This window comes from Vicugna pacos, chromosome 13 (assembly GCF_048564905.1).
Source record: "Vicugna pacos chromosome 13, VicPac4, whole genome shotgun sequence".
Classification (NCBI taxonomy): Eukaryota; Metazoa; Chordata; class Mammalia; order Artiodactyla; family Camelidae; genus Vicugna; species Vicugna pacos.
In genome coordinates this window covers 8,106,071-8,132,201 of record NC_132999.1, presented here as the reverse complement: position 1 = coordinate 8,132,201, position 26,131 = coordinate 8,106,071, and the positions used below count along the sequence as shown (strand labels likewise).

At 35.1% G+C, this 26,131-nt stretch overlaps 1 long non-coding RNA gene across 1 annotated transcript in view; it reads right to left on the bottom strand.

Annotated features, from left to right (window-relative positions):
- The window catches only part of LOC140700870 (uncharacterized), a 31,069-nt gene extending 11,327 nt beyond the window's left edge, over window positions 1-19,742 (bottom strand). Inside the window, exons 1-2 of the long non-coding RNA XR_012079591.1 lie at window positions 19,580-19,742; window positions 8,785-8,921 (exon numbers count right to left, since the gene is read on the bottom strand). This is a non-coding gene — a long non-coding RNA (uncharacterized lncRNA). The remainder of the gene's footprint in view (window positions 1-8,784; window positions 8,922-19,579) is intronic.
- Window positions 19,743-26,131: the final 6,389 nt, after the last annotated feature.

Here is a 26,131-nt window from a genome sequence, read left to right as displayed (position 1 = left end):
CTTTACAGATTAATTTAAATGTAATGTCCATTAAGAGAGTAATAATTTTTATATTAAATTTTGAGGATGAAAAGCAAGACCTTTTTTGTGAAGATTGCTTTGAGAAAAACACTTTATTTCTGGAAAAAAATTGTTAAAAGCAACTGGTATAAGTAATATTCGAAAGGTATAAATGCCTACCCGTTAGGAATGATTCTACAAGTCATGATTTTGAAAGAATATTTTGGAATATACCTGTATAATTTGGATTGAAATCTTTTAAAAAATATTTCCCATCATTTTTAAGTTTGAAAGCTTAAAAAGTTGAGTGGATAAAAATAATTTTGCTCTTACTTAGCAAAGCTTTTGTATAATTATAGGTTGCTTGTACTATTAATTTAATTTAGTTAGCATTTTATGTGCTAAGAATGAAAACATCAGACATTCTTCAGAACACATGAATGTAAAACTTTAGGAAACATAAGGAAGTGATAGAAAAGAAGCCACGTAAGTTATTACCATGCACCTAATCAAAAGAACAGGGAACCACAATCATATCCTAGGACTCGGCTGTTCACAAGCATATTGGGATGGGGGAAAAACTGTGCTGATGTATTTTAGTAACCAAACTATTAAATGAGAACTATTTGGCCTATGACAGATAATTTGGTTCCATTTCAAATCATTCATGACAAGGGCAGTGACGCTAGTAATGACTGTTCACTGACAGGCTCAGTGTCTACCACAGCATTACTCCATTGCTGCTATAATCAATTTAAATCAAATTACATGCATAAACATAATGATCTATTTTGTAATAGAAATGTATCTTTAGAGCCAACAAAACAGCAAAGTAGTGGGTAGATAAAACTAGAAAAACCAGGAATGTCACATGTTTGCACTTAAAATTTTTAATTTAGTAAGCCAGAAAGAGAAAGAAAAATACCATATGAGATCGTTCATATGTGGAATCTAAAACAAACAAACAAACAAAGCATAAATACAAAACAGAAACAGACTCATAGACATAGAATACAAACTTGTGGTTGCCAAGGAGGCGGGGGGTGGGAAGGGATAGACCGGGATTTCAAAATTGTAGAATAGATAAACAAGATTATACTGTATAGCACAGGGAAATATACATAAGATCTTATGGTAGCTCACAGAGAATAAATGTGACCATGAATATATGTATGTTCATGTATAACTGAAAAATTGTGTTCTGCACTGGAATTTGACACAACATTGTAAAATGATTATAAATCAATAAAAAATGTTAAAAAAACCTTTTAATTTAAAGAAACAGAAAACTTTGTGGGAAATATTGATTAATCTTTTTAAGTGTATCAATCAGTTCATATCTACTCAAACGAAGATGTTTATTTGGTGAAGCAAAATAGTCAAACTGATCAGCTGCTAAGTGATTAAAAAATAGATGTTTTGTTTCGTTATCCAAAACTAATGATATGGCTGCATCTACTTGCTGCCAACCACAGATAAAAATTTTAAAAATAATCAGGCAGTTGCCTTTTTTAGGAAATACCTAAATTTCTGACAGAAATAATTCATTCTTATTTCTAAATATAATAGTGTTATAAAAAGATATAATAAAGATTTAAAATCTGCTTAAACCACATTAAAGAAATTGAAAAAAACATTTTCTATTCTTTTGATGGCAACTCTTTTTAAAAGTTTCTTTTTCTTATTTTCTCCCTTATTGTATTGTCTGGTGTTTCAGACTCTTCAATACTTGGTTAAAGTAATTTTAAACTGTCATTAACTGAAGCTTATGAATCACTTATATTTTTATTTCATCTCATCTGTATTTTATACTTACACATTTTTCTCTATTTTCTGAGGAAGTACTACATCCTCAGTACTGTACTGTGATAGCAAGTTCATATATTTATAGCTCAATGTGTGACTGTAAATAATCATTCTGATTTTATTTCTACCAGAGTATAAGTACATGGAGTTGTTATATATGATTGATCTAAACTGTTGAAGTAAAATATATCTAAATTGATGTCCTGGTTTTTGTTTTTCTTTTGTTTTTGCTTTGATTATTTTTTGTTGTTATTGCTGTTAATTTAGCCTAGTAAGCTACTTTATACTTTGTGGGGAAAAAAGAACTCTTCTGTAAATTTGACTCATTACATATCTCAAGTGGGTCTTTTACTAAAACTGATATTCTTTTCCTTTTGGTTTTCTGCATGCAGGCATATGAGCTACCATTCAATTCACAAACTCAGAGAAAATTTTATTTTCTGTAATTAATCAAGGTGCCTAAAACTGAAAGGGTACATTTTATTTACATTATTTTCAGCTTTTTTGGGTTTGAGCCGTATCCTGCAAACTGGTTTGTCATAACAAAAACCCTAAAATAGATAGCCCTTCATGCCTACCTTCTAACTTTTTCCTTGACTTCTATCTTCAGCCTGCCATTGAGATAAACACTATGTATTATTCTTAAATACTTATGTGGATGTTAACAAAATGAAATAGGGCATTACTCCAAAAAAGAGGGGAGGAGGGAGAAAGAAAAGGAAACCTCTCTATAATGCAGCTAGCAAAAGGCTTTATCTTTATGACACTAACGATAATCCCTTGTGTAATTAACTGTGGAGTGGTTATGCATGCAGCATGCAGTCCATGACAAGCCTCATAGAAAATACATCAGTATTAGCCACAGGTGAATTCGTTTAGAAAGATTAATGACTGCACCTGAATTTTAATGTCTGAAAAGGGATGGAACACTGAATCCTTAATTAAAAAGTTGAATGACTGGTATGGTTTGTTTAACAGCACAAATTTCAACGGGAGGGTTTTGTATTCAAATGAAGTATGCAAAAGGAAACTTTCCTTAGAAAGTAGTGAAGTAAGGGTGAAAAGCAAAACTGTTTTATGTGCTTTACTTTATGTAAATCGATACATGGATCAGTTGCTTTGATATGGATCAAATGTGGCGTAATTGTGGCTCTTTTCTGTTTACAGGGAATGTGAAGCAAAGGATTCTTACAGAACATGAGCCGGCATTACCCTCAACCAGGAGAAAGTTCGAGTAGGGGAGCGGTAGAACTGACGAGTGATCTTTTTCTATCCTTAATGGGAAGCAGTTTCTTCATTATTTCACAACGTTTTTAATGAAGAGAAAGTAACCTTGAAAAACAAGTTGGCAATGCCATTCCCAGTAGAGTTTTAACTCTGCTTTGCAAATTCTTTTACAGAGTATGTGAAAGCTTGTCAGAAGATTTTTCAATGACAATTTTAATCTCTATTTTCAGGACCGAGAAGTGAGCAAGGGGAAGGATGACTTAGGCATGCTTCTCTCTAGAAGAGAAGGAAACGACTCAGGTTAATCACTCGTTCTTTGGGTAAGAATAGCTAAAAGCAGATGTCTTCAGCAAGAATGACCTGAAGTATTATTTTGGCCACTGTACTTAGAACTGTTTAATTTTTCCTACTGTTTTTCAATTAATCACATAAACAGTAAACATGTTCTGGAGCTTTAACTAATCTGATGTGGCAAAAGAAAAAAAGGAGAAAAGGAAAAACAAGAAAAATAATAGAAAAAGAAACGGAAGTGGGATGGAAAGAGAAGAAAAAAGTATATAAGGAAAAAACTGACAATATCATTGATCTAGACACAGCTGACAATTGATATATTAGTGTAGATGCATAACCAAATTACTCTTTCTTTAAAAAAAAATAAAAGTTTTTATTGTCATGAAGTAGAATTTTAAAAAAATGAAACCAAGAATGTATCTGGTAGCTTTATACTAACAGTTTATACAATTGTCTGCATTTTCTGTTTGTTCTTTGCTTAAAATGGGAATTCTACTGAAACTTTGGTTTAGAAGATATCAAAGCATGTAAAATTCCTTTGCCTTTTTATTTTCTGGGTCAGAATGCTGCTCACATCCATGGCAAAGTAGATTCTGATGCTCCTTAGATTCACACATTGCCTGCTGTACCACTTTTTCTGCCAAGTAAAAGCATGGCTTTTAGTTCTGTTTGCTTTCCAAGGGAACACATTTTTAATGAAACGTCATTTAGGAGTATTTGTTACTTCCTGTAAAAGCTTCTTTCATGGTTTTGTGCGTGTGTGAAGGAAAAAAAAAAATCAGCCTCTTAAAATGTTGCAGTTGTAACTGTTCCCAGTACTCAGAACACTAGAGAAGGGGGGAAGAAAGACTCCAGTTCTCACAGATGTATCAGATGTTTTTAATAATGGATTGAAAAAGCATGTGTTCCATGTACTGCTAGCGTCTCTGAGATTATTACAAAGCAAGTTTATCACTGCCGATTTCCATTAGTTATAATTACCTGTGCCATAATGTGAGACAACCGTCATTGGCACATGAACTAAAAATATTTTGCAGAGAGTGGATTTAGTTTTAAAGTAAATATTGACATCTTAGCATAAAGCCAAAACTGAAATGTAAAGAAATGCTAATGCTTTGGCAGCTCTTGTCTGCTGAATTCACTTAATCCATTAGGAGTCAATCTGTGGGATAAGGTTTGAGGGGGCTTAAGGATTGGTATTGTTAATACCAGTTAAAAATAATTTACAAAGGTGTCCATTAAACCTGTCAGCAAAGTGTTGATGGACAAAAAATAGGTTGAGTCTGGATCCACCCAGAGCTGTTCACATGAAATTTCAGTTAATAATGTTTGTTATAATTTTAGTAAGTAAATGAAAGTTCAGTATTATAGCTTTCTCCCAGTTATGTACCTAAATCTTTTCCCGAACTTATTTAAATCCTCATTACTAAAAGTTAAGCATAGTCTCAATGCGTTCATAAGCTTTTCTGGAAGGGTCCTTGTAATTTCCTCAAACTCCAGGGGCTCATGTTCACTTCTAAACGAATTAAATCAGAAAGAGTAAGCAAATTGCAAACTTAACAAAAATTAGAAGATTAAAACAAAAAATATTTAAAGTTGCCTCTTAAATATTTTATGGCTATGAATTTAAAACAATCATTCAAAGTGATTTTTAAAGGGGAAATTATTTAAAGAAAAAATGATGTTATTAGCTAAAAGACTGTATTTGGATCAAAATGTGAAACAGAATTAAAACTCATATTCATAAGTAAGCCTATATAGATACTTATATTATATCTTCTAAAGATCTTGACCTAAATTCAAGGTCTAGATAACTCTGAAAAGTAGAATATAACTCTTGTGATAACATGATAAATTCTGACATTTGTGGCATCTTACGCTGTTCATAAACCTGCCGTATATAGTGCCTCCATAGACAGAATTTGAACTACTCTTTCTTGCTGAATGAAGGGATAAATGTTTGTGTGCGGGTCTCCCTTTCTCTCTCTCTCCCCAAAGCTCAGCAGTAATTTTTGATACAGCAAATAATATACACACTACTTCTAAACATAGCTTAGAGCTCTTGTAATATTTATAATCTAACTGGAAGGTATATCTATATATTTTGATAAAATAATTTAAACATACACTTATATTTGTACATATAACCTATACAGTTACTATTTTTTTTAGAAATACACTATAATTACTGCAAATTGTCAGTTTAACCCTCTACGGAAATAAGGAGAAGAGCACTAGGAAATCGATACTATTATGTACTGACTGTTTCTTATATGACAATCACTATATTACAGGCTTTAAGCGTTAATTTGACCTGAAGATGTTTGTGATGGGTACTGTATTAAGATCATTTTGTAGATTAAAAAAAAAAAAACGCTGAGATTTAATGGCTGTTTTAAACTTCAAGTACTATGCTGTTAAAAACCCAAAGACTTTTCAAAAAAAGTTTGTCATTTCTCTGCACACTGTATTTAACTGTCTATCACTAGCTAAATTAAGATCTATTAAATCTTTACTCCAGATTTCTAAAATGTTAGACCTGGTGTTTGTTTGGAGATTTGTTCTGCAACTTGTAGACAAATCTGTGGCAGCAAAGGCATAAACAAGCAATTTAGAAAAATGTTACTCCTTTCTGGACCTGATAGAATTGATGTAAAGCTTCCAACACTTACAAGCCATCCTCTCAGGCTTCCCCTGGAAGATAACAGTAGATGTTGGCAAAATTTATGAAAGCAAAGGCACTCAAGAAAGTAATCAACTACCACCTATTTTAAATTAAGAACACACATGAAGTTTTCCTGTTTCTTTGTTTTGGGTTTAGGGTTTCTTTAAGTAAACAGGACATACGTTTCACTTTTTGTCAAGCTTTCATTCTGTTTCACTTCAAGCTTCTTTCTCACTTCTTGTCTGAAGTCCTCAGAGAACCAGAAAAAAAATATGAATGACACTTTCTTCTTGTGGAAGGATTCCTTTTCATTACATACTTTGCATGTCCATAGAATGAAAGTCATTTAATGATTAAGAAAATATGTTTTTTTTAACATGCGAAAAGCTTAAGATACAGTATAGTAAAAGTTAATTGTATAATCTATTACAGTAGTGGGTATGTGTTTACTGTAGAATACTTTCAGCTTTTCTGTATGTTTGAAAATTTTCATAATAAAATGTTGAGTGGTGGAAAGTTGAGTCTGGAAATTAAACACCAAACTACTAACAGTGGTTATTGTTGTAAAGAGTAGGAATTAATAACAGACTTTGCATCCTCTGAATTGTTTCTATTTTATGCAAAAGCTTGTGTTAGCTATTAGGAAAAATTATTTCCATTTCATAAATTTGCAGAAAAAGGTATTAGTTTAAAAAAAAAAAGGGGGGTCACTGTACTGCCTTAAAATTCTCTACGTTTTGATGGAGAGTGAAAAGGAAAAGGATGTCATTCATGTTGGAGAAATTCTTTCTCCCCAGGGCTGTGCCAGAAGAATTACTTTTAAAATTTCATTAAAATCCAAATAATAGAAAAGTCAAAGAACAATCACAAATAGAGTATGTTGACACTCAGTTATATGCAGTACATTGTTGGAAACAGAAAAAAATATATAAAAAATTTCCCTATCTTCAAGTTGCATATGATTTAGTTTGAGAGACAAAACTAGCATAATAAAAGTAACGACAATTTAAAATCAAACTGTCATTAAACAGAAATTCAGAGAAAGGGATTGAGTAGAGTGATTAGGCAGAATTAATGTATTTGAGGGAAACTATAGCGGAGAGTCTGGGGATTGAAAAATTGCCCTAAACATGTAGATTAATATTATATATATATATATATGTATATACACACATCAGGATTACACTGCATAAGTGATTCTTAACTAATTTTTATCAATGTATTATGACATGAGAACTTGCATACATCATTGCATATTCTTCAAACTTTTCATTGCTGCCTGGAATTCCCTAACATGCGTATATCTTATTTTTATTTTACTGATCCTTATTTTGCAATGGTCATATTTGGTTAGCATTTACTAGCATTCTAAATAATGTTGAAGAATATGCTTATTTTGAATATTTTGATATTTTTATAAAGCCAAACACACCACTATTTTCCTTAATTTTTGGTTCTTTCTCTGTTTTTATCTTTGAGGGCTGGGGTAATCTGTGATTTTTATATCATAAATGAGGTATAGCAACAGGGGCTCTGACTTAAGGAAAAGTCACACATGAAAATCAATTTTTACAAGAGATAAAACTGTGAACAAATTCTTCATTTTATGCGAATGGTTTCCCACAAGGTATCTAACTACAAATGTGCTTCAAGTATTCTTGTATTTATAACATTTTAACTTACATGTCTTAGAGCATAAATTTCTGCTGATGTGTGCACTGAGTTTATCACACTATAATTTAGATACATTTTTAAAGGTAAAATTAATTGATACCAATACCATAACTTTACTTTTAAGTACTTTAAAAACTGATCTTATTAAGAATAAGCTGCAGCATATTCCATTTCAACATTATGCTGAAAATTATTTTAACACTATCCACAAGCTAGACTAGTTGTATCAAACATATCAGTAATTCAGATGGTATGATTTGGGGGGAAAATAAATGATCCTTATAAAAGCAGAGATTAAGTTTTTCCAAGATGAAAATGCTGTATCACCACCACGCCTTCTCTGGTAGAGTAAGCGTTCAGTTTCCTTTAAGGATTTCATATTTCTCCAAACGTAGCTGTATAAAAAAGCTCAAGTACAGCACTTCCTACAGAACCATTTGTCATTTACCTTCATTTACTGTGTTTACTGTCCTCTGTGTATTGCTAAACTTCACTTTTAATAGAAGAAAATAGGGCTTAAAAGAGAAACAGTATTTTACTGCTGAGCAAGAAACTATTTGTATTCCTCTTTCAAAGCCTGCCTGGAAGCATGTAGAATGCCTCTTGACCAAAGGAGATGGTATGAATATTCATGTGTTTTATGAATCACAGAGTTGAGGCCGTATGGTTTTCCCATTTATCAATTACTGGTTTAGGATTATCCAGCCAAAGAGTTGAACTGATTAACAACGCTCTTTTTGTTTGCTCCGTGCTGAGGTGAAACAGCCCAGTGACAACTGTATTATTTCTTGCCTCTTCAGCTGTCCACACTTGTGCAATAAGCTTAACATCCTGTCAGGTTTCATCATGTAGCCCCTTTATTACCATGTTGTGAGAATTTGTATAGCTGTAAATCAGGGTGACTTTTTAAAGTTTAATTTCTCATTGCAGTGAAGACCCCATGGTTACTATGCCTAACAAGCATGGCTAATCACGCCCATCATAAGTGAGCTCAGGTATGCTTGGCATCTGACTGGAAAATTAAAGTTTTAAAAGTTAATGCCACAGGCAATTGAGAGAAGCAGCTGCAGTGCTACAACCTTACTGTCGTAAAGAAGTTGGGATAAGTCACACAGACTCACCTTGATTGACGAAGCGAGCATATTTGTTTTGGTTTTGTTTTTACATTTGCGGTTGTTTTTCTTTCTCTTTTCTTCTAAACTTCTCAGTTCTGATTTAAAGTTGTCACTAGGAAATTTCTTCCAGGACTTCAATAGTCCTATAAAAATTTGGGGGGAAAAAAAAACCCCAGTGAACTCTTTAGTGGTTTGAGAACTCTGCATTTAGAAACTCTAAATTCTAAACTCTTTTTGAAAAAGAGGCTTGATCTTTCCCTCTCTCTACTTCTCTCTGTCTCTGTCTCTCAATCCTCGAACTCCCTCTTCCCCTCCCCTATGTTTACCGTCATTAGTATGCAATGGTACGTTTTAATGGGATAGTGTGAAAACAGCCAGAGCCTAAAGGGGCTTTCTTGAGTATATTCTCATTTTAAATGCTGAAGTAGCGATTTCTTTTTCAAGAGAACAAGGAACCTGCTCATCCAGTATTTAGCAGCTTAGACTTAAATCCAAACTTTTCTCTTTGCACGGCTACATACTGATTCCCGCTTTACCCCTTTTCCTGTTTCTCTGTGGTTTAGTTTGCTGTCTTGGACGAGGGTCGCCTATTTCAGTTTGTGTGTGCATCAACATCCCCACGCTTCGTTCTCTTCCCTGGAGATGGGCAGCCCGTTTCAAATCTCTAGAAGTCTATTTTCAATATATACTTTCAATTATTTCTAACATTGCACTATTACTGTGAATATGAAGGAAATCTGGCTGCCCCGACAATCTCTTGGATGTCCTGGTGCAATCCGAATTAGCTGGCGTTTAGTTCTCTCTTCATGTGCACAACGTTTACTGCTAACCTATCTGAAAAGGGTCCAGGGAGAAGAGAGAGAGAATTGCCCTGCATTTCAGTCGTGTACAGCTAATACCGTTGCCTTAGTGTGGGAGAACCTAGTTTTCTCTGTGAATCTGGGGCTACACAAGAGGTAAATTACACCTTCTAGCACCTAGGAACCCCTCAAATGGCCTTTGCTGACAGTCTCTGAGTGATTGAATCACTTACCCTACAAAAACAAACCTGATGCAAAAAAACCCCAAAACACACCAAAAAAACCCTTGCATATTTTAAGTGGATGTAAAAGAAGTCTATAGTTTGGGAAAACAGATTAAACCTTTTTTGGGGGGGGATCCATTTGCCACGTAGGACTATCACATCAAGGGAGGCTGTGTCAGGGTTGTTGAATTTCCTCTCTCAGATCCAAGCATATCATTCTGTACAGAGTGCCAGGCTTTGACTGTCTGGGATTCTGAAAATTCTGTTTGTGGAGCAATGAACAGTGTCAAATTCTTTGTGCAACATTTTGAACACCAAGTCTCACACTGTGAATTCTGTTTTTCTGGTTTCTAAATCTTGAGTGCTGCATGCAAAACATGTGGGGGATGGAGATTAGAAAGATTCTGTCTGTGTAAGTTTTTACTCTTCCTAAGGCATGTGCTTTATTCTGTGCATGCAACTCAAGTCCACTCACTGCTCTTTTTTTTCCTGATGAGTGAGTTATATTGTTTGATTTACATTTTATCAAATATACTTTCAACATTACACAAAGCTCTCTAGCACTGCATCTCATTTCTGATTTAGATCTGATGTCTTCTAGATCACTATATGGCAAAAAAATTATGTATTCATTAAGAAAATAGTGAATAAAACATAAGGATGCATAATGAACATGTAAGAAAGGGAAAAATCACAATCTTCAATGTTGAGTTTGTTTTCGAACACGGTTGAGCTCTCAGTCATTGTAGTGTCCTTCCTTGTAACTTTTCTCTTCCATTCATTTCCTTTATGTATGACAGTCCATACATAAAAATACAAAAAGCAAGAATCTTTTATTTCTACATTGTCATCTTTGTAATTCAAAACCTTGCCTAGTACAGACATTCATTCAGATGTTTAGGCTGAAAAATAATGTATAACATCCTTACAGTTTTCAGCATGGTAATTACAACTTCAGAGAAAACTGCATTCAGCAAACAACAATGGAAAAAATTGGCTTAAGACTTTTAAATTCTCTAGTAAGTGCTCCTTAAACAGTAAATGATGGCAAAGATAAAATCAACCTAAAGCATGAAACCAAATCTCTAAAAAATATATTTTATATGTCACCTCCATTTGCATAAATGGAATATTACCCTCTTTTTAAAATAGACAATTTTAAAGAGTAGTTATAGTTTCACAGCAAAATTGAGCAGAAAATATGGAGAGTCCCCTTATACTGCCTGCCCCTACACACTGTTTCCCCCAATGTCAAAATCACACACCAAGAGTAATACACTTCTTGCAATTTACCTTTCTATTTGTTAGTGAAAAAACACAACTCTCAGGTGTTGAATTTGTTGACACTCTAGTTAAAAAAAAAAAATCCCATTTTCAGCTGTTTCAAGCTTTGCTAAAGGGCACTATTCCAAGAGGAAAATATTTTGAATGCTGCTACATTCATGACACTAAATGTGTTTGAGGACATACTGTGCTCAATGCATGACACAGAACGGATGCTAAAGTAACTTAGAGAAGGTGTCAATAGAAGCACACTAGCTGGTTTGTAGATGCAAACTGACAAATCGCTCACCAGAGATTAATACTGAGGATGCAGTACAGCCTCTGCAGAGACTTCACCTCCTGCTATTTGCAGTTGCTTCTACCTGAGGGTGGATAAAATTCCAGACGTAATCGTTCAACACCCAAGCCCTGCTTCCTCAATCTGCTTCCCAGTGGGAGTATTAACATTGAAGCTCTACGGAGAAATTAAAATAGTAGTTGTCCTAACATCTTAGAAAGAAATAAATATTTTTTAAGCCAAACAAACACCTGTACAGGAGAGTAACAAGGTAAAGAATAGAGACTTAAGAGGGGACTAAGCCATCTGAAAGGGCGGTTAATTAGAAATCACACATTCTTAGATAAACAAGGTTATACTGTATAGCACAGGGAAATATATACAAGATCTTATGGTAGCTCCACAGAGAAAAAAAATGTGACAATGAACATATATATGTTCATGCATAATTTAAAAATTGGGCTCTATACTGGAATTTGACACAATATCGTAAAATTATTACAAATCAATAAAAAAAGTTAAAAAAAGAGAAATATTTTATACATGAAAAAAAAAAGAAATCACACATTCTTGGATAGCCTGGGTTTTTTCCAGCTATTATAAGATTATAAACATGCTTTGTCTGTGATGTCAAACGGTGGATCTTTCTAATAGCAATTCCAGTATGAATACAGATTCTGAGCATTAAATACAGTGTGGTGAAGGCACTTGCTAAGCCCATGAATCAATAAGATATCTATCCTGTTTGGTCATGCAGGTCTTGAATGTTAAATAGGAAAATCTTAAAAACCTTGGTTCCATAAGCTTTCATTATATTGGAGACAGATGTATTTTTTTAATGAATCAGGACTGTGAATATTGATTCTATCAAAGAGTTCTGGGAACATTAACAGAAAAGAGGTTCTCATGACATCATGTCCCTCATCATAATGTGTGCATATGATCCTTGTGGGCCATGTATATTTTATAAAATTATCGATGAGAAAGGGATCTCTTTAAGCCCTTACTCTTTAAATGATGTTTCTCCACCATCCTCTTATCTTGTTGCTTTGAGGCTTTTCTAAGTGGTTGCTGGTTCCTGTATCTACTCAGCTTTTCCACTAGCATCTCCTCTGCTTCAAGAATTGTCTGAAAGCTTGCAATCAGTCCTTATCATGACTGTCCCCCAATACTTTTGACTCTATACCCATTCCCATCTTAACCTAGTCCCATAAACCATTTACAAATAATTTTTGTTTAAGAGTCAATTAAGCATTCATAGTGCTCCTGCTTTGCAGAAAAACTGGTAGTGAAATAAAAAAGCTGATGTCTTCATCAAAGTGGTATCACCGTTATGAATGGAACTTCCAATTTCAAGGGCAACAACATATAAACAAAAAAAAGTGGGGTTTTTTTACTTCTTGAAACTACTTTATGATTGTTCAAAATTTATTGAGCCCTAGTAGTACTGAAGTCATTTCTTACAGCAATAACTTGTTTCTATCCATTTTTATCTTAATCATTTTTTTATTTTGTGTGTATAAACCCTGACTTACAAAAAATAGTACATAAACATTTATTGTATAAATGAATAAGGAAAAAGTTTCCATTTGGCATTTGGGGTTTTCTTCTCACAAACAAAATATTTAATGCAATAAGTGTGGAAAAGCATCACTGAATTCATATGTATACATGCCACAAAATATGTGGTTGTTACTATTTCTTTAAGCAGCAGACGGATTTCTTTTTTGCAGTGTTTACAAGACAATAATGGGTCTTTTATATTGGCATAAGGCTGTCAAAAAATAAAAAAGACTGTAGATAAGAAATGGGAGCCTTTTTTTCATAGCTGTGCTCTGACAGAGAGAAGGAATTGGTGGTTTCTATCTGTGTGCTGCACAACTGAGGACAGACAGTTACTTAGGCCTCATTATGTGTGGTTTAAATGGCTAAGAATAGTTATGTTCAAAGTAGAGATATCAATGTCTTAAAAGCCACTCATGGGATAGACAACAGCTTCTTCTTTAAGCCACTTAACTTTTTTGTCTCGAAATTAATATTTCATTATCCCTTGGAGCACTTGACATGGTGTTTAGGGTTTGAAGATGTACAGCAACCACCATACAAACTAATATTAAACTGGGTCTTCAAAACCCGTAGAGAGAAGGTGCTGCAACTAAATGCTTTTGCACATAACTGAAGTAATTAACTGTTGTAGACAGATTTAATGCTATGATGGTTTATTTTAACCAAGGACAAAGGTAGAGAGGGGCAGAGCAGGAAGTGAAATGGATACAGTGAGAAAGTAAAAAATTAAATAAATGTCAGTGTTGCCCATCTCAGGAACAGTGGCTCCCTGCTACTTTCTGAACTATCATGTTCAAAGCTGTTGATTTAAGCTCCTGCTGGTAAACATGCTTTTTTATAACCTCAACTCATCCATATTTCACACAGGAGACTTCATAAAAGAGACAGATTTATAATTTTCTGTCACTGAATTTAAGATTACCAATTATTTCTTTATTGAAATTTTTGCATCCTTTACTAGAATAGGTATTCATAGCTTTATAGACCCTTTCTTTTTTCTCAGTCACTCAGTTTAGATTTATGAAGCCTAAGAGTTTTCTCCTGCAGCAGCTCACAAAAACATTCTACTTCAAATTCACAGGGCCTCAATCAGTGTAATTATTTCCAGGAACAAGCCACAAGTTTTAGAATTTATATGCTTTAATAATTGTATATTCTTGGATTCTATAATGATTTTGCCTGAATGGAAAATAGGATTTTCGAGGATAGAATATATGGCAATATTTAAAGATTCCTTTGTAGATTAATTGGACATTCATATTTAGAATTTTAACTTTTCTCTGTGTACGATCCAAGATTTAAACCTTTCCAAACCATATCAATAGCACACTTTCAGAACATTAATTATGTCGAAGTTTGCAGAAATAGCAGAGAATTTCAACTTAAATATTTTACAGTGAAACTGCAAAAATGAGGACAGGAAAGTTCCTGAGATGTTGGTGATCTTTCAAGCCTGAGTGCTGAAAGTCGGTGTCCACAAAAGGATGAAGGACATGTTACCTCATCTTCTACAGGTACTGTGTTCTGTCCTGTTGATAGAATTTTGTCTCTGGTGCAGTTCAAAGATGTGTGGAATTTGTAGAGGTGTTAGAAGAATATGGTCAAACAAATTTCCTGTATTATAATCTGAGAAATGGTTAGAACCTAAAGAAAAACTCTCTAAAATATGTCTTGAAGAATCTGGCATTTCTTAGAGAGCTAAGAAAAATCCTATTCCACCTGAAGAGATGAGTGATTATCCCAAAGGAAGAGACTCAGGGTTATCCCATACTTTGACTTTTGAAGACTGGAAAAAGGAGCCCCTAGCTCCAGGCAGACAAAGCAACTCCCTTGCCAGGGCATGTGGCCTGAGGAACAGAAAGGAGGCTGAGTTTCATCCCTCCACCGCCAGGTACCTAGTACAACCTTGCCCCGCCTTTGTTACAGACCCTGATTAAATCCCAGGCAGTTCAACAGGGCTGGCACAGAACATGAGACTCAGACACCTCTACTCTCCAGAAATCTCAGAATGTCCCCTTTGAACACTTCTACCATACATTCATCACTCAGAATGAGAGTGTTTGCCAAATAAATAAATCAGAAGTTATCTTCTATAAAAATCGAGAAGCCATAAATTACCCTCTAAGAATAAAAAATTATTTGGATCTAATGCTGTGTGTCTAGCTAAATACTGCTTATATAAACTACACACACACACACACAGGGTTTATAGGGTATATAAACTTCATTTGATCTTCACAACAATCCTGTGAGCAGACAGAACTCAAATTTTTATCCAAGTTTTCACATTAAGGAACAGTAGTTCAGAGAGGTTCAGTGGCTTGTCTAAAGCATCACAGCAAGTAAGGTAGCAACACAAGTAGAACTCATCTTCTGAATGCAAAAAATAGTAAGTATAATTGAGATTCACATGCAGGAAACAGAGTATTTTGCATTTTGAGAAGATTTTAGAGTGATTATTTTCAGCTTTTGCTGAATATTGATGGATAGGAGAGTCCATGGAAAATATGGAGAGGTCTTCCACAGCTGTTAGTGGTTCTTTTTCCACTTTTATCTTTCAGGCATTTCAAAAATATACAGTAACTCACATTAATTTTGATATTTCTCAATTTGTTTTGTTTGTCAATGTGTGTATGAGGGGGTCTGTATAGTTTGATGTTGGATGCAGGAATAACTATGAACAGTTGAAGCTGTATCCAAAGCAGCATAGAAGGACAAAATTTAAAATATATATATTTCGTGAAAATTGCTAACAAAGATTATTGTGAGAAAGCTTATGGATAATATTATAGAATAATTTCTGGCCTTCTCTTAGATAGTTAACTTTTCATAGAGTACTCTTCCAAAATCAAAGAACTAACACATGAAAATGACTCCTTGTTAAGCAATTTTGTTCTCTCGTCTTTGTCCAGAATTTTTTTAAATTACATGAAAACCCCAGGTTTAAGTGTCCATTAAGCCAACATATATTCTTAAGATGCCATGAAATGCAAATGTTAAAATTCTTGAGATTCTAGAGGTAGTATAAGAACTGTAAATATTCTATTTTATGATTGATATAAGTATACCACATGTAATGTCAAACAAGACACATTGCAAATGAGTTGAAATAGTGCAATTCTAAGTTTTTGTTTATCCTCTAGGGTATATTGCTTTTATATTTTAAAAACATAAATATAACAAAGTACAGTATCAAAGGCCCTTTATAGGGTTACATTTTTTTAGTGGTGCAAACTCCAAGTTGCTATAATATCAAAAACACAGTATAACTTGAAGATGACAAAACAGAAAACTAAGGCAAGGAAAAAAAAACACATTTTATGTAAAATATTTGGGCTTACAGTATCCTAAATAGGGCAGAAAAAAAATTTTTGGACTGTAACATTCACATATTATTTATGACCATAGTAACAGTAAGATCTGAGTTTCACAAAACACGTCTTGGTCCATTAATTTTTCATCAGTACTTCTGTCCTTTTCTATATCCTCTAAGCAGTACATTGAAAAGAGGAGATGTATAATCAGTAAAGTTTTCAAGATTCATTTTGGTAGAAATAAAATCATGTAAACTTGCTTATATTTTCCAGTGGTGAACCACACCATATTGTATTCTAGCTTCTATTAATGCATTAATATTTTTCCTTTGTTGGTGTGGGACCCTTTAAAGAAACAATTTTGCAAGTATTTTTAAAGAACAAAACTTGTACATCTGGATTTTCATCTGTTTTCATGGCTTAAGAATACATAGCGATTTTTAAGCACTGTTAAAATGAGAGGCATAATAATGCAAAATGAACAATGAAAGGTAAATCTAGGTGGTAAGAGTTTAAAATGTCAATAGATAAGAACTTCTTGGTTTTTATCACTACATTTTCAGATTTCTTTTAGAGGAGAAATCTGCTTTTACTTTCTTTCTTTCTTTTTTTCATAAGATTTTAAAAATCCTCCCAAGATTTTCCAAGCTCCTTTTGGGGGCTTTCCATAATGACGGCTGCAGGCTGTTACTTCAGGTGACTGTGAAATCTTTTTTATAGAAGTCAGTTGAAATTATGCTCTTAGTAATCATACTGAATATACACTGAGGATAGAGATAGCAAATAAATATGTATAGGATCAATTTTACATTCAATTAAATATTTGCATTTTGATCCAATAATTAACATTAGGACGAAAATAATCTTGTGAAGCGCATTACACACATTGATACAGCAGGCATTACTTTACCAGGGTTAAAATATTATCATTATGCCTGATATACACATGTGAAAGTGGATCCTAGGAATGAAGCATTTATAGTAAACATCCATATGTTTTAGTAAACACAACTGCACACTTTCCGGAGTAAGCAAATGTGTAAATTCCTGAAATGGTACTGAAGAATTAAAATAGTCACTCTTTTTATAACCCTATATGGAAAAAAAAAACCACAAGGTAGGATGCTTTGAGATTGTAACAAAATAATAATGATAACAATAGTAATAGCAAGCCCCTATTTGGATTTGTATATATATATAAAACCATCCTACTAAGTCAACCATTTAGACCCTCTTATCCTCATATTTTGCAGAAGGCTGATCTTAGGCAAAAGGAAATTTAATAATTTTCAGGCAATAACTGATGTAGTAGAACTTAAGATTTAGTCTTAGGAACTAATCAATTAAAATAAAGCTAACTCTTACATAGTATTTACCAATTTGAAGCACTGGGCACTTTTCTAAGTGCTTACCATATATTGATTCATATAATCTACCTTATTCAGTTCATTCATTTATGGTCTTCATTTTACTTATCAGAAAACAGTGATCAAATAACTTGCCAAAGGACACCTAGCTAGTAAATGGCAGCAGGAATTTAAATGAAGCCATTGTAGTTCTGAAGGGTGTCCTAACCACGCTTTGGTGTAGATACAGTTTCATTAGCTTAAATGGCTCAAAATTGATTTGATTCTGATAACCCTCAAAGCCTTCATTTGTGAATATCTGAAAACAGTGGATGCCACAGGCTTCTTTTTGCTATGCTTTCCTTTCTGTAGAAGTGAATCGAGATTCCCCATCGCAGTAAGAGTGCTGGCATTCCTCTCCCTCTCTCAGTTAGGGGCTTCATTGTTATGAGACATTTTGCATTTTCAGGACTTTGGGAAAAAATTTTGCCCTTCATTAGAAGTTTATTTCTGGGCTGGCTAGCTGCAGCTAGGTAACAGAAATACTTTTAGACTCTTTGCTAGGTTGTCTCTTCAAGAGAGAAACTATAGGAAACAAGTGGTATACTGTACACGAAAACATTACTATGAAGAGTAATGAAAGTACTTTATATTGAAAAAGTCATAGGAAATGATCCTCGATTAAAACAAGAAAAAGGAACTCCATAAACTCAACTACCTCGTAAATACTCTCCCAGTGTCCTCTAGACCTGTGGCATTCCCAGGCTAGGAATCACGGAATCGGCAACTAGGCAGAATTTCAGGAATGTACTGTCAGGGCTCTAGCTACACCCTTTCTGATCCCAGTTAGCAAACAGGCCATTTTCTAACCCTTTACCCAGTAAGACTTAGGCTCAAGGAGCCGCAAGAAACTAACCAATTTAGGTATTGCTGTGATTCATTTTCTGTCAAGTATGACTACATTTCTCACAGCTGAGGGAACCAAATCTTCGTTGCTTGCGTGTTTTCTGACCTGAAGCAAAGAGCCAGAAGAAAGGAAAAAAAACAAACTTTTTTTTTTTTTTACATTTGTGACCAAGTGTCTTAAAACTTACTATCCAGAGCCCAATCTCTTCGTCCTTAGGCAGGGTTTCATCTACAACTTCCGGCTTCTGATTTTTGAAATGCATTTTACAACTAGCTTCGTAACTCCTAGCCTTGGTTTCTGATATAACCATTTCTCAAATCCCAAAACTTCTCCTTTTAGAAAATTCTATAATGTCCTGAGCACCTTTTAGACTCATTAAAGTAGGATATTAACGTTTTAAATAGCTGCCCAATTTTCACCAAGAAAGAGTGATGTTTCCCCAATATGTGAGCCCCTATGCAAGGACAGTACAATGTGGTATTTTGACAATCATTGATACAAGCTCCTTCACCCATGCACAAATTTGAGTTCACACTGGGGGTCTTATTTAAAACCCTGCCCATATTTTCAGCCCTTTTTTGTTAGTGAAACCGCTTAGTTATAACCACTGGTCTTTCCTGTCGCCATCCCCATTACTCCATATAAGCTGACCACAGCGACTAAGTCACAGGGACGGGGAGGAAGGCAGGCGGGGTATTTGACAATCCAGGGCACAGAATAAGAATAAATAATGTTAGGAGAAATTCATGGCTCAATTTCCTTCCCAAGAGGGTTTAGCGGCGCTGTGGGAGTTGAACAACTGGACCTGGCAATGGGTCCAGGCACTGAGATGCAGTTTCCTGATTTGACATCTTTTCCTCATCTCCTCCCTCCTGGTCCCACTTTCAAAATTCTTTGTTACGTTGTAAGTATATAATAAAATGTAAAAGAATCCGTGGAAATGTTAATAAAAATCAGTCTTTGTACACCAGGACTCAGAGGGAAACGGCCTCCATTCTCATTTCCTTGTTACACGCGTTACCAGGCCCCCCCGCCATCCGGCCAGGGAACCTTCTCGCTCTGGCCCTGTATTCCTTCACTCACCTGTTAGCGACCCTCCCAAGTCGGTCCCCAGCAAGGGTCCTTTTGCCCGCTGTCAGTCACACCAATAGAGGAGACCGAGTTCCTTCGGCTCAGAAGCAAAGGGAAGCTTTATTCTTTGGTCCAGGAATGGACTGGTGTGAGCTCTCACTCTAGCTGCAGGCTCTCCCAAGCCCGCGCGCCTGGGGCTGCTTTACGGGAATCCTGTCAGCAGGGAGGGGGCGGAGCCCTTGAGAGTGGGGCGCAGGCGCACTGCTCACGGCTCCGGATCGCGGCGCCTGCGCAGCGTCTCTGCACACAGCCCGCCGCCCATCTTGACTCGCTGCACCGCCCGCGGCGCTCCTTCGCACCGCCTGCCGTGCTGAGGCGCCGGCTCAGGCGCTTCGCGCGAGGATCCCTGGTCTGAAGTGCCAGGTGCACGGCCTCTGCACGTCGTACCCTATGAGCGAGAGAAACTGGACTAAGCGCAAAGGAAGAAAAAGGTTAGACTTTATTACCCGTAGTCTCTATTTTTAATCCCCAGGAATTGTCCATGGGCTTTGCTGGTCATAGTCCTCTTCTTGGAGCAAAATTTTGGTTTCCACATTATCACCACGGTCCCGTTAGCACTCGGTATATGACTTTTTTCACACAAGATTTCTGATAATCAGATTTTATTGCTATTGGGTAGTTTTTAACAAAATAAGCTGGCAGTTATCAGTAATTGCCAGATCTGTCAAAATTAATTTTGATCTCTTTTGCTTAAATAAGGGGAAAAGAGCCATTTGAGCCAATGTCTGATTAGGATATTCTAACAAATTCATTTAACCTTAACCATTTATGTCTCCAGAAGAAAATATATTTTACTCCATTCTTGATACAAAATTTCACCTGTAGCCATAAATACATTCACCTATATGAAAAGTCTCTGTACTTGGTTTTATCCCATATAATGGAAGAATATTCTACAATGTATTTTTCTACATCAGGTCAATTCTTCACTCATTCTTTACATCCAAAAGTCATCCTTTTGATAACAAAGTCAAATCTATCAAACTCACTAAAATCATTCTATTGACATTTGGCCAGAGTAATTTTAAAAATCATTTATTATTCCAGCAATTGTGCTATAAATATTAGCAAATATTTTTATTATCTTCTTATTGATATTTTTGCAAAACTTTAGTGCATGACCTACAATAAAGTTCATATATTCCATCTCACTGAATCCTCACAGTAGCAAAATAAAGTAGAAAATATTACAGTTTACAGGTGAGAAAATTTAGGCAAAGATGTTAGGTAACCTGTCAGTGATTAAGCAAGTAATAATTAGTGCAGCCAGAACTTAAATGCAAACTTGTCTGACCCTAAATGAAGCATAAGGAGAATTCCTCAAATTCTGAAGTTCTTTTCTATTCACTTTTCTTTGCACATCTGAAAACTTAAAGAGGAAAAATATATAAAACTCATAACTAAAGTGCCTTATGATAAAGTGGAAAAATTAGAAGAAGCAAAGATTTGCATGTACAGGTACAGCAGGTAGCACATTCTGATCTCAACTGTCAACTAAACTATTTAGTTATAGCAAAGACTCCGTAATTGACATACCCAACCTGGTCACTTCTTCCAGTGGAAAATGAATTCAGTGATAACAATCATGTGTCATTGACCAAGCAAGTTAAGGGATGAAGGAGGGAAATTATGTAGACATCTGTTTTAGCAACGGGGTGTATAGATGATTTATATCCAAATAACAGTACTTTGAGATTCAATGCTTTGGGATATTACAATCTAAAAATACTGTTAGATCAAATATATATGACTACCCACTGTAAGCTTAGTGAAACATCCCACAAGAAACTAAAATGCTAATGATTAAGCTAAACCAAAAATTTATAATTAAGAAGCACAGATAACTACAATTAAAATAATGGCCATTTCTAGACATTTCTGGTTCACCAATAACAAATTGTCCTCCCCTAAAACTGAGGGAATATTGTCAAGCACTGTCAACACTTCTGAATATAAAACTGCATTAGTCTGCAGGAAGTTCTAGCAACCTGGTATTTTTGGTATGTAAATACCAAATGTTAATACCATAGGTTACTAGTAAAACAAAACAAAACAAAACAAAAACCTCTTAGTTGTGAATGAAGATAAGATAGGTTTATGGAATAACGCCTGCTTTTTCATTAAGGATGAAAAAGACCATCTGCACATTTGAGGCTCTTTGGGAGGTCGCTGAAAGCCCACCAGTAGGCCACAGAACATTCTTCAGGAATTGCTGTGGTAGAAAATATTTATGTTCATCTTAAGAGAGTCAAGGTAAATAGTCCATCTCCATTTTTATCTCAAGTTATACTATTTTTTTTAAACAACATAAATTGTTTTTCATGTCTCAGGTGTGTTGTGGGTTTTGCGGGAACATTAGAAGATAACATATTTTCCTTACTTTGGAAAATTTTCCCTTGTATCCCAACTTCTCTCTCCCAACTCATCTAGTAAAATATCACCATTCACACCAAATCTCCTTTTTCACTCTCACATGAGAAAATACTGTCACCTCTCCCTACAAATGTATCTCAAATTTATTCACTACCAAGTTAGTCCATGCCTGGGTGCCTACAATTGCTACCTGATTAGACCTTCTGTTTCTATCTGTGCTTCCCTTCTCTTTTGCCCTACGGAGTGGTCTTTTCAAAATGAAAAATCAGAACATAACACTTTGATAGTCTCAACTGCCCATGGCTTCCTATGACATGGAAACTCCACATCTTTCCCAATCAGCCTCATCTCCTACCCTCCTCCCTCCTACTCCCTCCAGGGAGGTAGTCATGTGGCCTCCTTGCTGTTCCTAGATCAAACCAAAAATGTTCCCACCTCAGAGTCTTTACATTTGGAGTTTTTTCTGCCTGAAATGCTTACAGGAGCTGGTACATGGCTTGTGTCTTTGCTGCCTTTGTATGTCATTCTTATGTCACTTCCTCAGAGATCTCTTACCTAAACAACCTATCAAAATGTACACTCTGCCACTCCTTTACCCTGCTTCATATTTTCTGCTTAGCCCTTATCACAGTGTAACTATATTTTATTTGCAATTGCTTAAATGTTTATCAGCTGTCTCTATTACAATATAAACTCTGAGGCAGGGACTTTTATTTATCTCTGTAACCCTAGTTCCTAAGAGATCTTCATAAATAAAGCATGTCAGTAAATAGTTCTTAAGTGAACTAATGTCTATATTTATGTCCACACTTAGGTCACTTTGTTGGGCTCAATTTAGATAGCTACCTAATGCCACATTTAGGTAGCAGAATTACTGGAGAGTTTCTCTAGAATTCTTACACATTTGTAGTATCCTTGATGGCTCCATAGGCTCCCTTAGACCCAGTGACTGTGTTCCAATCTAGGGTGAAAGCCAGAGGATAGCAGGGTTGATTTCAGTTTCTCCCATTCACAGCTATCTGGGCATTTAGCATTCCAGATTTAATCTTTTGTTCAAAAAAAAAAAAAAAAGCTATCTCCCAACAGTCTCCTAAGTCCCACTCTTAGTGATATGAACCTCCAACCAAAGTGTCCCCATTCATAACTCTGAATGACAACTGTTGTAACCACACTCCTCCTGCTGATTTTGTTGCTCCTGGGGAAGAAAAAAATTAAGAGCCTGAAATTTTAACAAGTCTCTGCCTTTATTTCATGTGACACTTTGACTTGCTAGCTAAAAGGATTGCAAATCGAAACTGAATTATATTTTTAATGAGCTAAATATATTCCAATAGGGGAAAAATATTTAAAAGACATATCCTGGGAGTATCATGCGACTCTAACCCATAAGAACTCTTCCAGTTTTTCAAAGTAGAAGAGGTTATATTTTTTAAGATCCATAATTATATACTATAGTTACAACAATTTTACTGAAAATACTTGAATAATTAACATCAGAATATGATATCATAGTAACTGTAAACATGACGTAGGAAATAGAAATATTTTATATTTTTTATGTTCAGTGACAAAATAATAAGAAAAATAATAATAGATGTGATATCATGTGACAAGCAACATTACAAGCACTTTAGAACCACTCTCTGCAAACCTGATGCAAGCAGCACCATCTCTCCTGTAGATTATTGCAGTGGTTTCCAGCCTAACCTGTCTGTTACTTACCCTTGACTCCTACAACATATTTTCAGTATATCTTGCCCAATGATGCTTTAAAGAATAAGCAATACCATATCACTTCCCTGCTCAAAATCTTTCAATGGCTTTCCACTTCTTTTAGAATAACACCCAAAGTCCTTACCCTGTCCTACTAGGTTCTACATAAGATGGCCCCTAGATTCCCTTGATATCACCTCCTCCTTGGTCACACTGGCTTCTGTGCTGCTCCTTAAAACTTCCAGGCATACTCCTTCCTCTGGGCCTTTGCCTGGAACACTTCGCCCAGATGTTTGCAAGACTACTTACTTTTCCTCTTTTAGATCTTTGCTCAAATGTCATCTCAGTGACACCACTGACCACACAATTAAAATTACAGTCCTCACCTCCATACTACTTTCCTCAAGTTTCTTCCATTATAACATTTATCACCATCCTACATGTTATATACATTTACCCACTAATTTTTTTTTTGTTGTTTCCAGCCTCTACTCACTACAACATAAGTTCCATGGAAGGTTTTTTTTGTCTTGTTTTATCCACTCCTGTAACCCCAGTCCTTAGAACAGTGTCTGGTACATAAAAGCTAATAAATCTTTCTTTAAAAAAATAAGTATATTAAGCAATGAGTTTTTTTTACCTATCTATAAGAATGAATAAAATCCATAACATGGACATGACAACAACAAATGCTGGCAAGGATGTGAAGCAATAGGAACTGCCATTCATTGCTGGTGGGAATGCAAAAAGGTACAGTCACTTTGGAAGACAGTTTGGCACTTTCTTACAAAGCTAAACATAATCTTACCATATGATCCAGCAATTATGTTTTACCCAAATGAGTTTAAAACATGTCCACACAAAAACCTGCACACAAATATTTGTAGCAGCTTTAGTCATAATAGCTAAAACTGGAAGCAACTAAGATGTCTTTTAATAGGTGAGTGAATAAACAAACTGCCGTATGTCCATGCAAGGGAATATTATTCAATGATAAAAAGAAATGAGTTATCAAGTCATGAAAAATCATGGGGAAATCTTAAATATATGCTGTTAAGTGAAAGAATCAAGTCTGAAAAGGCTACATAAAGTATGATTCCAACTATATGACTTCTGGTATAGACGCAATTATGGGAACAGTAAAAGGATTAGTGGTTGCCAGGGTTGGGAAGTGGGGAGGGGGATGAATAGGTGGAGCACAGGGAATTTTTAGAGCAGTGAAACCATTCTGTATGGTACTGTATTGGTGAATACATGACATTATACATTTGTCAAAATCCATATAACTGTATAACACAAAGAGTGAATCCTAATGTAAACTATGGACTTTAATAATAATATATCAATATCAGTTCACCAATCATATGGAATATACCACACTAATATAAGATGTTAATAATCAGGGAGATTGGGGGCAGGGAGTACATTAGAACTCTGTACTTCCTGTTAAATTTTTCTGAAAACCTAAAACTGTCCCCCAAAATGGAATCCATTAAGTTAAACAAATAAATACACTCAGTTACTAGTTTGATAATAGATAAATATAGAAGCTTTTTTAATCATTAAAAAATCACTTTGATGTAGTTTCTATTATTATCTCCATCTTGAAGATGGGGAAACTGACTGGCTCAAGTTATGTGACTTTTGTCCAAACTCATACAGCTAGTTCTTGGGAGCTATAGGTATGGAACCCAGAATGTATCATCTCCAGAAATAGTGCTCTCAATTTTCCCTTCACCACAGACATTAAACATACAAGGAAAATATGGTGACAAAAGAAGAGCTATAACAAGATAGGCAAGCTTACATGTATTTCCTGTCAAGTGTGCAGTGGTGGCCGTGCCTTGTGGTCAGAGAGTGAAAGCATCTGTTTGTAGTAGTTGTGCTGAGAAGAAAATTACTATTCAAGAGGGAAGCCTGTAGGCTCGAGGGTATATTGTACAAATGAGGAATATAGCCCCCCGCAAAAAAAAGAAGGAAGCCTGATAGTGTGAGGGTTTTGCTTGTCATTGTTTATTACCTTTCTTGATATTTCTGAAAACAGTTTGATCATTGTTGACATACATAGTCTTTTTGTTATAAATATGAACATTTTTCTATTATTACTGTATAGACCTCAACAGGGATAGATTCAGAGACCCATCTTCCCTATTTTGCTTTTCAATCCATTTGTCAGGCTAATATGTGGTGTATGCTATAGAGGGAAGAATAGGTTGTCTAATTTTCGCAAAGGATTTAAAAATATACCTGAGGTAGACTTTCCATAAAATTAGCAATATGGCAGGGCAAGTCACTGAGTGCGAAACAGGGAATTCCAGCTGACTGATGAGACCCCAGGCATATTGCCTAGGGCTTTGTGGTTTTCTGCTTTAAAGTCGTGTCTAGATATTCTGTTATCATGACAATTCTTCATAAAGT